The sequence below is a fragment of the Phascolarctos cinereus genome, unplaced genomic scaffold, assembly GCF_003287225.1.
Source record: "Phascolarctos cinereus isolate Bilbo 61053 unplaced genomic scaffold, phaCin_HiC Scaffold_5;HRSCAF=322, whole genome shotgun sequence".
NCBI classification, from domain to species: domain Eukaryota; kingdom Metazoa; phylum Chordata; class Mammalia; order Diprotodontia; family Phascolarctidae; genus Phascolarctos; species Phascolarctos cinereus.
Window position 1 is genome coordinate 420,550,786 of NW_027555958.1, and position 15,195 is coordinate 420,565,980.

Here is a 15,195-nt window from a genome sequence, read left to right on the forward strand (position 1 = left end):
ACCTGTGACTGGGCTCTGGGTGAAGGAAAGAGGGGCAGGAGTGCAGAGGTAAATTGAATCAAACCTAGAACACAAATGCTGAGAACCTCCTTGATCACCAGTCACTTCTTCTTTGTAAAGAGATGTTAGGAAACCATGTGAGGAAGAAGTGTAAACAGGATGGAGGGAGATAAACAACAATTATGAATGTGAATGGGATCAATGAACCCATAAAACAAAAACTGATAGCAGAATACTTTAGTTAGTAGGACCCAATGGTATGTAGTTTGTAAGAAATATACTTGAAACAAAGACTGACACGGAGTTAAAATAAGGAACTGAGAAAAATCTATTATGTTTCAGCTAAAGTAAAAAAGGGGAGGGGTGGCAATTATGATTTCAGGCAAGGCAACAGTAAATATAGACTTAATTAAAAGAGATAAACAGAAAAGCTATAGTATGTTGAAAGGTACCATAGACTGAATTAACCTCAGAACTAAACATATGTGCAACAGAACGGCATAGCTTTTAGCTAATAGCTAAATGAGCAACAGGGGAAATAGGCAGCAAAACTATAATATTAGGAGAATAAATGTACTCCTTTCAGACCTAAAAAAATCTAGCAAAAAAGAAAAACAAACAAGAAAGAAGTTAAAGACTTAAATAGAATTGTAGAAATGTTAGATATGATAGACCTCTAATACTCATTGAATGAGAAAAGAAATACACCTATTTCTCAGCTGTGCATGGTACCTTTACAAAACTTGACCATGTATTTGGACATTAAAAACCTCATAAATGCAAAAAATCAGCAATATCAAACACATTTATAGAAAACAATGCAATAAAAAGTTATATTCAGTAAAGGGCTACTTATTTAACTATTACAATTAATAGAAGACTAAATAACTTAAGCCTAAAAAAAGGGTGGGTCAAAAAACAAATCATAAAAACAACAGACAATTTCATTAAAGATAATGACAATAATGAGACAACATACCAAATTTGGGATACAGCCAAAGCAGTCCTTAGGGGAAATTTTAGAACAGATCAACAACTTGGGCATGCAATTAAAAAAACTAGAAAACAAACAAATTTTAAAACCCTGATTTAATACCAGATAGAAATCTGAAACTCAAAGAAGAGATTAACAAAATTGAAAGCAGGAAAAAAAATCCAACAATGAATTTAGCTCTAAAACATATAAACCATTAGCTAATTTGATTAAAAAGAAAAGGAAAACCAAATTAACAGTATCAAAAATTAAAAAGGTAAATTCACAATAAATGAAAAATAAATTGTTAGAAACTATTTCATTCAATTTTATGCCAACAAAACTGATAACCTAAATGAGACATACAAAAATATAAAATGCCCAAATTTAATACAAGAAATAGAGGATTTAAATAACAATGCAATGAAAAGTTATATTCAGTAAAGGGTTACTTATTTAATGATTAAAATTAAAGAAGCCAAAGCAAGGGGAAAAACCAACCCTGGGACCAGAAGCATTTATGGGTGAATTCTATTTAAACATTCAAAGAACAATTATTCCAATATTATATAATTTATTTGGGAGGAAAAAAACTAGAAAAGGGGTCCTACCAAATTCCTTTTATGATTAAAAAATGTTCTTGATATCTAAACCAGAGGAGTAAAAACAGAGAAAGAAAACTCCTAATGAACCCTAAAGCAAAAACACGAAATAAAATATCAGCAAAAAGACTACAGCAACAAATCACAAAGCTTATATAACATGACCAGGTTGGATTTATATCAGGAAGGCAGGGTTGGCTCAATAAACCATTTGTGATTATAAAGTCGATTTTAATCCCTTTGACTTTCAATTTCTCTTTTACCCTTCAACAATGGACCGGGCTCAAACATACACAAAAAGTATTTCTTGCCGACAAGGTAATATTTCTTCCTCAAATCAAAACAGTATTTCAAGTCTTGTTTTCTTACTGGCAAGAAAATAATCTCTTATTTGGAAGTCAATGACTCCACTGTAGAATCCAGTCTAAGCTATTAGAATATAGTCCTCAAGATAGAAATTGAGAAGCTTTTTTTTGCCTTAGGTAATGTGTTAGGGTGTTACAATATTTCACAAACTGACTAACTACATATTTCCATTTGACCTCATCCAAGAAAAAGCGGAAATCTAAAGGAAACCATTTTCCCTATACTTTTGGTCCATTTCATGTTAAAATGGGGACTTTCCTCAGAAACTCTTTTGGAAACAAATCAGAAAGACATGTAATAAGTCACTGATTTTATTTAACATATTTTCTAATTCATACTTCTGCAAAGCCCTTTTAATTTATTGTAACTTAATAATGCCAAGTTGTAGAAAATAAAAAGTCCTTGTTCATACTCAGGTAAGGAGTTAAAGGCATCCATTAAAAATGTATAGTGTTGAGAATTAATTCTCAAATAACTGAATAACATACTTGCTCTTTGATTTTAGAAAAACTTATCAGCACTGGTGGTACAAGCCTTCAGTCCCTGGAAGGGTGAGATTAGGAGATCTCTTCAGTTCAGGAGGTCTCAGCTGCAGTACAGCTCAAGCCAATCAAGTGTCCACACTAAGTCCTGCATTAATATGGTAAGCCCCCAAGAGTAGAGGGGCAACCAGGCTGCTTAAGGTGGGGCCAACCAGTCTGGGCCTAAGCAATGAAACAAGTTAAATTAGCTTCTGTACCAATCAACAATGTGATTTGGCCAGTGAATGGTTGGCTATTGCACTTGGAGCCTGGGTGAGATAGGGAGACCCAATCTCAAATACATAACAAACAAAAAAGAAAGAACACAGTTTTAAAATTTTTTTCATTAACATAATTACAGTACTATACAAAGCAGAGGCATTAAAATTCTAACCACCACGCAAGTCTTCTTAGACATCAGAAACATATCACTAACGTTAATTATAAGGTTTGCTGTCTAATAATGGTTACTTTAGCAAGGAAGAATTTTTAAAATAACAAGTATTTTCCATTTCCTAAGCCAGGGCAATTTTGAATTAAAATCATCACTTAAGGAAAAATCTACCCCCTTTTTATTAAAGGAGACTAGTACGGATATGAACTTTTCAGGCTCAGAAAAAAGGGTGAATATTACCTGATACACCAAACTGGAAAAATAAGAAACATAAACAATTAATTCTATAAGGCTACTACTGCTATCAGGCAGGATTCTTGTTCCCAGATTTATTGATGTTAAAGCAGGGCCATTCTTACTCTGCAAAGTGACTGATTTATTTGAAATTCTGTATCATCTCCATTTAAGAAATAGTTCATAGAAACTACTAAATCACGCAGGATATTTTTATGTATAGTTATGGCTCTAAGTTAGTAAAAAAAATCAAAGGAGTTTTTCTCTACACGTATTCCCAAACTCTATTTATGCTCCCACAATATTCGTCTACCTACACTGAGATTTTTATGATATCAACTTTGTCATAGTTCACTGTGTAAACAGTGAACAAGGCCTTAAGTGTACGATGAATTGGCATTCAGAAAAATCCACATTAAGTTTATTTCTATTACAAACAGAGCAAGGGCTGTTTTATAGAGTATGGCAATTTCTAGAATCTATTCATGTTGTGGATCACAGACCAATATTTAGAAAAACTTTATACACACCGTTGAGTTACAGCAAAAACCGCTCATAAAGAACTTTTATGTACCACAGCACAGAGATCTTTTGTCATTCTCTTTTTTGGAATGAATGTAAAATGACCTACGGGCCATTTTAGGCTGAAAAGGATATAACTTTATGACCTATGTTTCTCTGGGATATGCAGCAGCTTCTATATCCATCTGCTATATAGGTAAATGAGAGACTTAATAAATTGGCTAAAGTTCAGGACAAACAATTTGTAGTCAGTCAGTCAATAAGCTCCTACTATGTGCTAGGCGCTGTGTCAAGCACTGTACAAAGGGCAATTAATTGGTCCCAAAGTTAAGATGAAAATCTAGAGGGAAAGTTAGGAAGAGAAAAGCACTTAGGTCAGTAACCATCACTCTGAGAACTCATGTATTACAGAAGGCATTAGCTATCTGTAGAAAAACTTCACAGAAGTAACCAAATCTTAAAACATGCCATAAAGATAGCTTACTGATGAGGTTAAGGTCTCTGTATCTGGCATTATAAAATAATCAACCTAAAATGAAAAATGATCTATAAATTTGGAATTATGTCACTATTAACACACTGGAAATGAAGAATGATAGTGTAGCAAATGTAAATGTAACTAGGCAAAATCTAAACAGAAAGGGAGTGGTGCTCATTAAGTAGAAGAAAAAAATTTGAGAATAATAATTGTATCAATAACAATTGGTCAAGTATTATATAAAAGGAAACAATACTTGACAGAGACAACCATTCTGGTCACTAAAAAGGTATACTTTATTATAGAGCAGGATGGCTAATTAGGCTTTACCTTTAGCCTGCATCAAAGACAGGATTCATAAAGTCCCAGATTTAGAAGGGACCATGGAGCTCATCTACTCCAGCTCCTTTACAGATCCATGACCGCCCACCATAACATTTCTGACAAGTGGTCATCAACTACTACATGAATAACTCCAAGGATGAGTAACTTACTAACTCTTAGCCTATTCTAAATTGGTATGACCCTCAATAATAAGTATTCCTATAATCAAATATGAGAGAACATTCACTGATTTCAAACAGTTGAGTTCTATATTTCACTTTTTCTAAGAAAATACCTCTTGGCAAAATGAACATTCTAAAGACACAGTTAGGCATTATTTTGAAATCACTTAAGTATTTATTCTTCTAAGTGCATAGTAAAGTTTCAAAGACACACTATGTGTTTTCCTTTATTCTAATCAGCTGTGTATCAGAAAGTCAGACTTGTAGCTTTACATCCCTCCATATTCAAATGCTCTCATTAATTTTTCTCCTATGGCAGAGCATTATTTGAATCTATTGTTAAACAGAATTGCAAGGGTCAGAAAAAGATTTTTCACAAGATTTCTCTTAGTGGTTCAATGTGTTTATAAAATTATTTTCTTTAGACAAGATGATTTAATGTTATAAGTATGCTTATTATTATCATTCATTAAACTATCAATTATATATTAACATGAATATAATTGCCAATAATAATATACTTATATATTACTTTAGAGCTTCCAAAGTATTTATCTCACAATGAACCTCTAAGGTAGGTGGTACAAGAATTACTACTCACATTTTCCAGGCAAGTTAACTGAGGATGAGAAAGACTAGGTAAATTAAGTTCACAAGGTTAGAACTTAGTAAGGCCAATCTGAACAGAATTTTTCTGACTTCAAGTTCAATACACTGAACTGTTAATTTCTTATTTTTTGAAAAAAAATTTTAAGATGATTCACTGCTATTCGTCACCATGCTACCTGTATTTCAGAAAAGTCTTACTAAATATAATTAAAAGACTGATTTCCAGAAATGAAATTTCAAGAAACCAGTTCTACGGCAAAAAATAATAGCAGCTTTAAGGTCTGCAAAGCACTTTACAAATATCATCTGAGTATTATTACTATCCCTATTTTACAGATGAAGAAATTAAGACTGAGAGGAGTTACATGACTTGCCCCAGGATCACAAAGCCAGTAAGTATTTGAAGCAGGATTTGAACTCAGAGGTCTTCCTGACTCCAAGTCCTACTCTATCCACTGAACCAACTAGCTGCCTTTAAACTGAACCAATGACTAAGTTTGGAAGCTTTCCTTCCCCATAATAATCCTGACAACTGAAATAGCTTATAATTTTTTTTAGAAGAAGGAAGTGTAACATTAAACACACATACATATACACACACATATGAAATTGATATGCTTGCTCACTGAAGTCTTGCTTTCACGTGTGGTCAGCTGTGCAAAATATTTTGCTAAAAACCACTCATTCACATTCAAAAAGAGTGAAACAAGCTTTTCTTTCTTTAGGATAAAACAGAAACACTATTTATTTGTCAAGGGTCAGAGGAGGCATAAGTATAGCCAGTACTATATAAGCTACCGCATCACAAATTAAATGGGAAATTCTGCTGATGGAGCAGATACCATGTAAACAACTGTAATTATAGCATTTTAAAAATATGAATAATGACAATATATAACATGCCACATATACATTATTATATTTTGTTTTGGAATTATGCCTGACCAGTATATTAACTTTTTTGTATTACTTTACAGCACTGTGAGAGATATCACTAGTTAGTTTAAAAAATATAAAGAATTATCTAAGCTTTGCATTTAATGCTTTTATTTTCTCATAACTTTAAGCTGTTTTAAGAATTACTGCCCCATCAGTCCCTTACAGCTATAGAAGAAAACAAAGCTGGGATTATTCACCTTTAAATGCATGCCATAATTCTTTGTTTTCATGAAGAGCCAAACTTAAGAAAATGGATATGAAATTTTAAAGCTTGAGTTTAAATGAGTGCTTAAAACATTCACAAAATGTGCAATGTTTCAAGGTTTGAAAAGGCACTGTGGTTTAAATAATGCCTTAGAAATTAAAATTTTAAAACTGCGCTGTGACTCACCCATATAGTTCTCCCCCTATTGAGGAGGACAGCAGGCAAAAGTTTAGGACAGAAGAGGTCTGTGAGTAAGGTGTACAGGGCTGCAGCCAATCTGACAGCTCTGCTCCTTCCCTGTAGACCAGAGTGGCACCAAGTCCTGGGGCAGGCGGAAAACAAAGGCAATGGTCACCAATGACACTTACCCATGTGACACTTACTTATCTGATTTTAGGAAAGTTAGTATGGAGATTCAAACCAACTCAGAATGGGCTGCATTGGGAGTTAGTGAGCTCTGTATCCTGGGAGCTGTCAGAGCAGTAGCCAGATGACCACCTGCCAGAAGTGTAGTGATGGGGATTCATACTTCTTACAGCTCTAAGGAGTGGGAGTGGATGAGCTCCATAGTCCCTTCCAAATCTGGAATTTTATGAATCCTATCTTTTACCTAGGCTAAAAAACACCAGGGTTTGTCCAAATGACTATACCATATTGGGAATAAGAGGTACAGGAAGCTTCTTCTGAATAACGAAAAGGAGAAACCTATAGGTGGGGTCAAATGTGTGAAACAGTTCCAATGTTTTTGGTATATAGAAAATGCTATAAAAATTAGTACAATGTCTAGGTAATTTGAAACTTTCATAAGTTAAAAAAAGCATTCAGGTTAAAAAAATCAAATTTAGATGAATTTTTTTTTCTTAAAGATTCATGCTACCAACTTACAAGCTAACTCCTTTGTCTTTTCAAAGTGTTGCCTTCTTGAGTTAGAGGTATGTTTAAAATAACTTTCACCTAATTTAATTGGTGGATGTGGATCAAGTAGCATATCAATGTAAGTAATTCAACTTTAGGATGAAACAGTAAACAAGCTTGAACAGCAAATGTAAGGAAACACTTTTAAATGTTTAAGTTATATTTACATACTTAGTAGGAAGAAGGTTTATATCTTTAACAAAAGCAACTATTAAGAAATTTTGCTTTGAAACTGCTAATGGAAGCAGGTAGAAGTTATGAAATGCAGAATTTGCTTTTTAAGAAACTCTTTGCATGTCTTAACTATTTGTTAGAAATGAAGAGGGAACTCTAAGGGAGTGAAAAAACAGAGCAGACGAGGTTATAAAGAAATGATCTACATGGGTTTCAAATTTTGGGGGGATTTTCTCTATTTTGACCAAGGAAGGGAAGGATAAAAGAAAAAAAATTGCATTTTGGTGAAAAGACAAAAAAAAAAACCAATCACGGAACCATATTAAAGTCAGAGCAGGAGGGGACTTTGGAGTTCATCTAAGCTACAGAATCACAGAATGTTAGAACTGGAAAGGACTTCAGAGATCACCTATTTCAACCCCCTCCTTGATAGATGAGGAAATAGGTTCAGGGCTGAAGTGACTTATCTACCATCACACCAGTTAGTTTTAGAGAGCCACAGTAAAGACTTGAAATCTTGTGCAATGAATTCCAAGGTAGATAAAGAACATCTCAACTAATGCAGCAATTCAAATAAACATGTATTAAGCTCCTCCTACATGCAAAATGCTATGCGAGGTGCTGGGAATAACAGGAAAAAAGTTTAAATCCATTAGAGGGAATAAGACACATATACAAACAGAATACAAGGTATAACATGATAAAGAAAAAGACTGAGGCAGGGGATATCTAATACTTTTACCTGTGTGGAAAGGCTTAATGAAGGAAGAGGCACCTGAAACAGACTTGACCTAAGGCAGATGTTCTTAATGTTTTTTGCATCCTAAATTACTCTGGCAGTTGGTGAAACCTCTAGAATTTTTCTCAAAATAACATTTTAAAATGCATAAAACAAAATATGTAGGATTGCAAAGAAAATCAAAGGTTAGTATAAATAAAGATACCATTTTTTTCTTCATCCAAGTTTATAGGCCCTTTGAAATCTATCCATTGACCCCAGGTTAAGAATTTCTGTGTAAGGGATGGATTTAAAGTGGTAGAAATATGATGGGATAGGGGGAAGCCAACACAAATACACTAAGACTAGAGAGGTCAGTTTAAAACTGAGGAATTGATAGTAAATTCTGATAGGTGGAACAGAATGTGTGAAGAAAAGAGGGTGAAATAAGACCATAAAGGCAAGTTGGAAGCAGATTATAGAAGGCACACATGCTAGTACAGTAGAGTCTGACCCTTTTGTGAGTAGTAGACCCTTCTTCAGAATCATGTTTTTAAATGCATAAAATATAAAGTGTTACAAAGGAGATCAATTACATTGAAAGCTATCCAAACATTTAAAAAAAGTTTGTAGACTCGAGGTTAAGAACTTGTATGTTATCAGGATGAGGAGTAAACATTTCATCCTACATGCAACCAGGAGGCAATTTAAGTTTTTGATCAGGACTGATGTGGTTAGCTGTGTTTATCAGATATTATAGCAGGGGTAGAGTAAACGGAGGAGGGACAAGAGGAAGGGGACCAGCTACAATGGTTCAGGAAAAGTTAAATAGACCTTGTGAGAGAGACTGCAAAGATAAAAACAATGAGACTTAGTAAATGATTAGGTGTCACAGGGTAAAAAAGAGGGAAAAATCAAAGGTGACTTCAAAGATGGCACCAAAATCAACCAAAATGGATAATGTGAGAAGTGGGGCAGTTTTAGCGGCAGGAGGAGGTTCTCAGAAAAACATTCAAATGTAGATATATATCTAGCAGAAAACTGGAAACAGATTGAAAAAGAAGGAAGAGATGAAGGCTGGATAAACTGATTTAAGAGACACGTCTTCATATTTCAATGGATCCACGATTTCTTTGATGTTAAGTATTCTTAACTGGTGTTCCTTCTCATCCTCTTTGATTTCCGTCCATGTTCTCTCAAAGAATCTCCAGAGATCTTACCTAACTGGTTGGAAGGCCTGCCCTTAAGATTTTTTTTTAACCTTTCACGGGGACCAGAGTCATAGAAATATCAGAACTAAAAGAGCCTCTCTGAGGCCATCTAGTGCAACCCACATCTGAACAAGAATCCCCTCTACAACATCTCCTTGCTAGACATTGAGCCCAATGACTTCCAGTGAAAGAGGGGACAACCACCATCTAAGGGTGCATATTTCAATCTGCAATGACTCAAACTGCCAGAAAGCACACTACAACTGGTACCCACTACTCTTACTTAGTTCTGCCCATTGGAGCTGAGAAGAACAAGTGTCACCCTCTTTCATGAGACAACCCTTCCAATACTGGAAGGTATCTTACCATGTCCCTCCTTTCTTTTCTTCCCCAAGCCAAATACCCTCAGTTCCCTTCATCAAATCTCATACAACTTTTCCATCTACTTCATCTGCCTCTGGATGGTCTACAGATTGTCAGTGTCCTGAAATAGGGTGCCCAGAATTGAACATGATACTCCAGATATGCTTTAACCATGGCAGAGTAAAAAAGCAAAACAAAACACAACTATCACCTCCTTAGAGCCAGATACATGTAATTCCTTTGTTAATGCAGCCTAAAACTGCATTACCACATCTTACAGTCTACTGCTTTCTTCACTCTTGCTCTCTCTTTTCTGATCTTTCATTTCTTGAATAATCACTCACGCCACTTTCTGCCCAGTCTACCTATGCAGACTTGGCACTGCTCTACTGGGTTTCCCCCAATGTTGATTCTCAGAGACTGTGATATTTCATGTTGTCCAACAATATAACATCACAAAGTTTAAAAAATGGATTTCTGTGTCAGGAAGGAGCTTGAAATGATTGAGAGCACCATGCAATTTCCCAAAAACAATCCAATCTCTGCCTCCTATTTGCTTCTGGCCCAGCTCATCTTCCACTTGCAGGGACTGCCCTAGCTGTATGTATACGAATGTACTTGGCTCAACAGATGGTTTATCCAACTGTATGTCACATCTGAACAGCAAGATTGCCCAAATACCTCTACATATTGAGGGTATCCATGACAATAGCAGGAAAAGGGAACAGGGAGACTTCCTCAGACAATTTTTAAAGCAAAACATCTTCAGTCACAAATTTTAATGAAAGACATAATAAGTCCAAACCCAACTGTGCTTACAGCTGGTGAATACAAAAAATGAAATGAATGAAAATCCAGAAACATTTATAGCATCTCAAGAGTGAGCCACGATCTTGAATGCTCCCTCACAGCAAGTATTTTCTCATGTATGTGTTAAGATCACACAGTGAGTCAGTGAGGATTTATTCAGTCTGTGTTAAGGGATGTGGAGAAAGAAAGGCAGAAACACAGTCCTGACTTTTCCGGAGCCCGTATTCTAAAGGGAAAGGCCACCCGAGAATCATTACGAGCGTATAAGATGCATACAGAATAAAAAAGAAACGAATCTTAGAGGAAAAGGATTTGCGCAATGGTCAGACTTGAGCTGAGCCTTAAAGGAAGCCAGGGACACACCGAATCAGAGGTGTGAGAAGGGACAGCATTCCAGGTATGAGGAACAATTGGGGTCAACGTACAAGAAGGGAGACGGAGCAGCATGTGTGAAAAACAAGAAGAGGCCAGCAGACCGGGATGGCAGGCAAAGGGAGTGGAGGGGAGTAAAACGTAAGACTGGAAAGGCAAAAATGGGCTAGGCTGCATAGGCATTAAATGCTGGATAACACAGGGGGAGGGGGTAGAGTAAACCTATGATTCCAGAAGCTGACTCTGGAGTGGGTGGAGACTCAAGGTGGGGAGAGAAGCCAGATGGTTACTGCAATAGGTGAGAGATGAGAAGCAATGAGGGAGGGCCTGTACGAGGATGGTGGCTACATGAGTAAAGAGAAGGGGAGAGAGATGAGGGGGCTATGAATGTGATATCAACAAGAACAGATAGCCTATAGGACACATGAGGTGAGTGCAAGGAAAGCTGAAGGTTATACCCCCAATGATCCTGGGTGCCATACACAGAAATAGGAAAGCTGGGAAGAGGGTTTGGGAGCAAAGATAATGAGCTCTGTTTTAGACATGCTAAAAAGAAGGCAGGACTTATGAAATGCCTACTCTGTGCCAGGCACTGTGCTCGGTGCTTTACAAGTATTACCTCATTTGATCCTTTCAACAACCCTGGGAGGTAGATGCTATTATGATCCCCATTTTACTGCTGAGGAAACTGAGGCACAGAGAGGTTAAGTGACTTGCCCAGGGTCACACAGCTAGGAAGTTGTCTGAGGCCAATTTTGAACTCAGGTCTTCCTGACTCCTTTCCGGGCTCAATCCACTGCACCACCTAGCCACTTCAAGATACCACTACTAGGTCTGTATCCTAAAAGAGATTAAAAAACAAAACAAAACCCAAAAAGGAAAAGGACCTCCATGTACAAAAACATTTACAGCAGCTCTTTTCTGGGGACAAAGAATTAGAAATTGAGGGGATGTCCATCAATTGGGGAATGGATGAACAAGTTGTGATATGTGATGATAATGGAATACTATAAGAAATTATGAGCAGGATGCTCTCAGAAAAACCTAGAAAAACTTGCATGGGCTGATGCAGAGTGAAATGTACTGCGTACAAAGTAATATCAGTATTGTGAGATGATCAGCTGTGAAGGACTTAGCTATTCTCAGTAATACAATGATCCAAGACAACTCTGAAAGACTTGTGATGAAAACTGTTATCCATCCCCAGAGAAATAACTGATGGTGTCTGAAAACAAATTGAAGCATACTTTCTTTTTACTTACCTTATTTTCTTGAGTTTTTTTGGTCTATATTTTCTTTCATAATATGACTATTATGGATATGTTTTGCATGACTACACATGTATAACCTGTATAGAATTGCTTGCCTTTTCACAGAAGGAGGGTGGGGAGGGAGGAAGGGAGAGAATTTGGAACTCAAAAGTTTTAAAAACGAATGTTAAAAAGTGTTTTTACATGTAACTGGGGAAAAACAAAATACTAAATATATTAAAAATTTTAAAGATATATATTCACTCAAGTGCTCATCACTGTCATGGAGGATATCTCCTATGAAGTTCAAATAGTAGAGAGATCCTCTAGAGATGATAATTCAATTTGATTTAATTCAGCAAACATTTATTAAGCACCTACTCTGTGTAAGGTCCCATGACAGGCACAGGAGACACAAAACAAACACTTAACAGTCCTTGCTTAAAGGAACTTACACTGCCCTGGAGAGTATGACATCTAAAGAGAAAAACAACTATGACATAACGTGAGAAAGGAGAAAGCCTGAGAACTGGGGGAACAGGAAAGACTTCTTACAGGAGGTAACACACCAGCTAAGCCCTAAAAGGCCCCAAGGATTCTAAGAGTTAGAAGTGAGGAGAGAAGGCATCTACGGGGTAATGAACAACTACAAAACATGGAGGCAAGGAGTGGAAGAACAAGTTTGGGAAACAACAAGTAGGTTAGCTCGGCTGAGAGGTAAAATGTGTCAAGGGGAAGAATGTGAACTAAGTCTAAAGATGGGCTGGAAGCAGACTGTGAAGAATTTTAGATGCTGGACTCAGGAATTTGGATTTTATCCTAGAGTCACTAAGGAATCATTGAAGATTTGTGATGGGGCATGGATGACACTGTGTGCTGATTTAATCAAACCTCAGAACATTACAGGGTCTTCATAACAAGATCCATGAAGAACTACTCAAAAGGGACCAGCCTAAAAACCTGTACAGAAGAGGCAAGTGGATGAGAATTTAAACCATAAGGATGGGTAAACTCACCAAAGGAGAGTATCTAGAGATAAGAAGGCTGCTAAAGGGGGCAGCTAGGTGGCGCAGTGGAAAGAGCACCAGCCCTGGATTCAGGAAGACCTGAGTTCAAATCCAGCCTCAGATACATAACACTTACTAGCTGTGTGAACCTAGGCAAGTCACTTAACCCCATTGCCTAGCCGGGGAAAGAAAAAGAAAAAAAAAAGAAAGAAAATAAATTAAAAAAAAAAAAAAAGGCGGCTGCTAAAGACAGGGCCATGGACAGCACGCACCATTAGGAGTCAGAGGGGAAGGAAGGTAAGTCAGTGAAGGAGACCTAGAATAGAGACTCCAACAGGGAGGAGAACCAGGAGAAAGCAGTGTCACAGAAGTTAAGGAAGGGAAGAGTAAGACATGAGCTAGAGCAGCTAACAGTATCAAATACAGATGAAAGGTAAAACAGGATAAAGAGTGAAACAAGGCTTTTGGCTTCTGTAATTAAAATGGGAGAGGATGTTCTAGGAAGATGGTAATGATAGCCAGACTCTAAACAGTTAAGGAGGAAGACGGCAGGGAAGAAATGAAATAGTGAAGATTCCTTTCCTACATTCTTCCCTGGGGAAGCAATATATACAATATAATTTCAAAAATTAGTGAGCACTAACAACTAGGTAGAGGAATCAAGAAAGTCTTACCAGAAGAGGTGGCACCTAACGTGCGGTATGGAAGAAAATTAAAATTCACAGACAGAGCTGAGGGGCCTAAGTATTTGAACTGCAGGAGATGGGCCATGGATGGAGGTGGAGCATGGATAGCTTAAGTGTAAGGACCAGTCAGCACCTCAGTATGGCCAGAATGCAGATCTCGGAGACGAGAGTAAGGGGGAAGAAAGCTGGACAAGTAGGCTGATGTCAGGCTGAGTCTGTATTTTATGCTAGAGACAATGAGGGAATCACAGCAAGTATTGCAGCAGAACAAGGACTTGGTCAGATCTGTGCCCAGAAAGGTCAGGTTTGTGCAGTGGTGGAGAAAAAAAGGAAAAGCTTGGAGGCAAGGACACCAATTAGGAAGCTGTGAAAACAGTCTTCACAAGAGATTTCGAAGGCCTTGATGAGGGGGGAGCTTCCTAACTCTGAATTAACACTTATGATAAAATTATAATTCAATTAGAAGTTTAAACAATTTACTCACAATTCTCTTACCACCATGGTACAAAGATTTTTTAAAATTAAAAATGGGCTTGTTTTTGTGGATTTCAAATCTAAAATGCTACAAATAGAGCAGAGAGGAAAGGATGGATACAAAGGATATTGTGGAAACAGACCTGACAAGACTTGGCAACTGAATGATGTATATGGGGCCAAGAGAAAGAGAACAATCAGGGATAAATCTGAAGTTAGAAACCTAGACGACTCAGAAAGAAAGGCGACTGGGGATATGGTTCTTAGTTATGATTAAGTATCACATACAGAGAACATTACAATAAATTAATGGGAGCTGAAAGTTGAGAGATATAATCACTACTTATTTTATAATAATGGACTCATGATTTCAAAATCTGAGGAAATTCAGGCTGAAGAGATGCCTTTTGAACAGCAATAGTTCAAAAGTTGATGTTAAGAAACACCTGCATAGCAAAATGGTTAGCTTACAGTTGTGTCAGAGCTTCTTTCTATGAACAAAGAAAAACTATTAAAAATAATGGTTAAAAAAAAACTTAATTGCCCAATGAGGAAAAGAGAATAGAAGAAATGCTGACAATGTTATTTAATTATCACATGGAATTTGTGAAGGAAAACAATCCTCTTGTAAAGTCACATAATCAGGAGGTTCTGACAATGCCCAGCAGTATTTTCAAAGGGAATGTGAATTAAGAAAATGAGGTCAGACCTGAAAAGTTGGAACTCAGAGGGCAAGAAGATGTTTGGAGTGAAGCAGAGCAAAACAAACAGTTATGCTCAGAGCAAAAAATCCAGCAGTAGTGCCACAAAACTGAAGAAAAGAGTGATGCCATTGAGGTAGCACAATTAATTGAGACCACAAAGAT

General features: G+C 36.7%; 1 protein-coding gene across 16 annotated transcripts in view; it reads right to left on the bottom strand.

Annotated features, from left to right (window-relative positions):
• Positions 1–15,195, bottom strand: part of DCAF6 (DDB1 and CUL4 associated factor 6) — a 165,804-nt gene that overhangs the window by 112,886 nt on the left and 37,723 nt on the right. The gene's annotated exons all lie outside the window — the stretch shown is intronic.